Source organism: Rhinopithecus bieti, unplaced genomic scaffold (assembly GCF_001698545.2).
Source record: "Rhinopithecus bieti isolate Rb0 unplaced genomic scaffold, ASM169854v2 scaffold_16102, whole genome shotgun sequence".
Lineage (NCBI taxonomy): Eukaryota > Metazoa > Chordata > Mammalia > Primates > Cercopithecidae > Rhinopithecus > Rhinopithecus bieti.
The window spans coordinates 18,099-20,812 of record NW_016808327.1 but is presented as its reverse complement, the minus strand read 5'-3'; the positions used below and the strand labels follow the sequence as shown (position 1 = coordinate 20,812).

The window sequence follows — 2,714 nt, the reverse complement described above, 5'->3', positions numbered from 1 at the left end:
TCTTCAGTAGAAGGGCCCTGTGGATCTAAATAGAGCACATTTTAAGGCTAGAGAGTAGTAGAAGTTGATGTTTAGACAAGGCAGCTTGTTCAAAACCTGAAAGGCACACCCAGAGGCTTTCTCTAAACATTTTGGCTCCCATAAAAAAAAGTAAAAACAGGAACCAAGTCTGAGAAGCTGGGTACATTTACATGGTATCAAAAATTTAGCATCTGCAGCCAAAAGCCACACCTGTGCTACTCATGAGAAAGTACATGTATGTAACAGCAGCAATTGTGTGGTCCTTTTCTTATTTAAAGCTTTCTCAGGTAAGCTTTAATAGCTGGAGGATATATATTGAAAAAATCTCAACATGAAAGAAAACCCCAGTGTTGAAACACATTAATACCTCCTGTGCCATCTGAATCTCTGGCTCAGGATCAGAACTTACGTCTCTGGTGGCCATAAAATATTTACAATCTAGTTAAAGGCACAGTGACATTTAAAAATAAAGTCTTGGGGACCCATAGTAAAAGATTCACTGTAATTATTAACCTGGCTTCAATTGGTAAAATTGACTCTTGCCAGATAACATGCGAGGGAGATGATGATTCGGAACCTGCTAGCTGGTTATGAGGCATAGCGAGTCCTTAACCTCAAGAACAGGTGGAAACAAACTCACGGAAACATGCCCATGTTTTATTCTGGTGATTTACATCTTTTCTGCTTTTTTTGCTAACGTGAGCCCGGATGTGGAGCATGGGGGTTTCTTCCATGACTGATTGGCAGATTGTCAGTGTAGTCTTCCAGCTTAGGATCCTGGAAATCCTTGCTTATTATTGTTTTCTTCTGTTTGAGGAGCAGCTGGATCAGCTCATTCTGGGTTAGCTGTGCATACGCAAAAGCAGAATCCAAGGGGTTGTTTTTCTTCATCATGGTCTTGTTGATCAAGTTCTCCCTGATGATGGTGGCAGTTCCCAAGCTAGAGATAGCGATCTTGGTGGCCATTGTGTTCATTGACTTCAGGATGAAGTCAAGGTTTGACAGCTCTGGTTTTTGGAGCCATCGCAGAATTGGTGATTCTGTTCAGACTTGGATTCTTGGTCAGCTTTCGGTTCTGTGATCTGTGCATCTTCAAAGGGGTTCAGAGAGTTACCCCTTCTGGAGACAATAGCTGCAGTATCTTTCTCCAGTCTTCTCGTAAGGTCTTCAACAGGCCCTGAATCATCCTACCCGGCTTGACCTCCGTAAGCATGCCTTCCTTCTTCCCCAGGATGGTAAGAGGGTTTTCACCTTCACTGTTCTTAGCCATATCCTTCTTCCCCATCACCCAAGAAAGCAAAAAGACTGTTGTTATTCTGCTTCTTGCCCTCTTTGGTTTCTTTTGCAGCTTCCAAGTTTGCTGGAGCCGTGTTTTCTCTAATGTCCCCACAGAACAGTGGTCAGTAGGATGGTAGAGACATGGACTTCAGAGAGTTCTTGGTGGAAGACTCAAAGAACCACCTGTCATGAGACATCCCACTTCCTTCCCCAGGTTACTTTCAAGACTGAGCAGCCAGGTTTTTGGTAGATAAGAACAAATGCTTCTTCCTGAAGCCCTGGGGCTTCAGGTAGGAAGAAGGACTGCTATATTTGTTCTCACCCTTGGCTTCTGACTGCTCCAATTAAACATGGTTCCCATTGATACAGACATTAGAGTGGGAAAGGACTTCATTGGTAGACCGAAGGCCCCCAAGAAAGGAAAGTCTTTCCATTTTGGGAAGGGTGATGTTGATTTCGTTTAGCTGCTTAAGATATGTACCTGCTATTGTCTTGTGAGACATGACATCTGAAGCTGAAGAGGAGTCCCTCTCATTGTTGTCATTGTCGCACCGGGACTGAAAGTCTCCCAGTTGAAGCAGCACTTTAGCTTTGAAGCCGTCAGGGCAATCATGGATCAGGAAAACAGTGTTTTCTGCAAATTAGACTTGGAAAACAAGGTCTTGATCCTTCTTGTCTTTGGACGAAGACTAATCATCACTTTCAACTGAAGGTGTAGTGCTGGAGACTATGGTGGAGGCAGCATATGATGCTGTATTATTCCCCTTGATCTTGTCTTTAAGTTTTCCAGATGCATTCCAAGGCTTGTCTTTGATGAAAAGGCAAAACATGCTGGCAGTCATGTTGTTTCTCATAAACTGGATGTCAACCTCAATTTCTCCTCTTTATCCTTCTCTCCTGGTTTGGATTTCAAGATATACCACTGCATCTTCCTGCTCCCCTAGTCTGGGTGCAACTTCTGCAGGTACACTTCGGCGAAGCCCAAGTACAGTAGCAGCAGCAGCTCAAAGGTGGCCTCCTCCTCTGACACTGAGGTGGCATACTTCTACTTACCCACCTGAATCAACGAGTACATGTTGCTTGTACCTTCAAGCCCTTGACTTTTGGCCCCTGGCCCTATGCCCGCAACACTGTCACCTGCACGTGGATTGGAAACCACATAGCCCCTGGACCTGCTAAGGCCATTAAGGACAGGATGATGATGCCTCAGCTGATTGACGTGAGAAGATTGCCACGACCCATGGCCTCTACGGCTGTCCTACCAACAGAAAATTCATAATGTTGTGCAGGCATTACCACTACCTAGTTCCAGAACATTGCTATCGCCCCCCAAATAAATCCTGCATTCTTTAAGCAGTCACCCCTACTTTCCCCCATCCCTGTCAACCACCGATATGTGTTCTCTCTATGGATTC

At 44.7% G+C, this 2,714-nt stretch overlaps 1 pseudogene; it reads right to left on the bottom strand.

Moving 5' to 3' along the window:
• Window positions 1-635: 635 nt before the first annotated feature.
• On the bottom strand, window positions 636-2,342 carry LOC108538395 (rab11 family-interacting protein 1-like; annotated as a pseudogene).
• Between the last annotated feature and the right edge of the window lie 372 nt (window positions 2,343-2,714).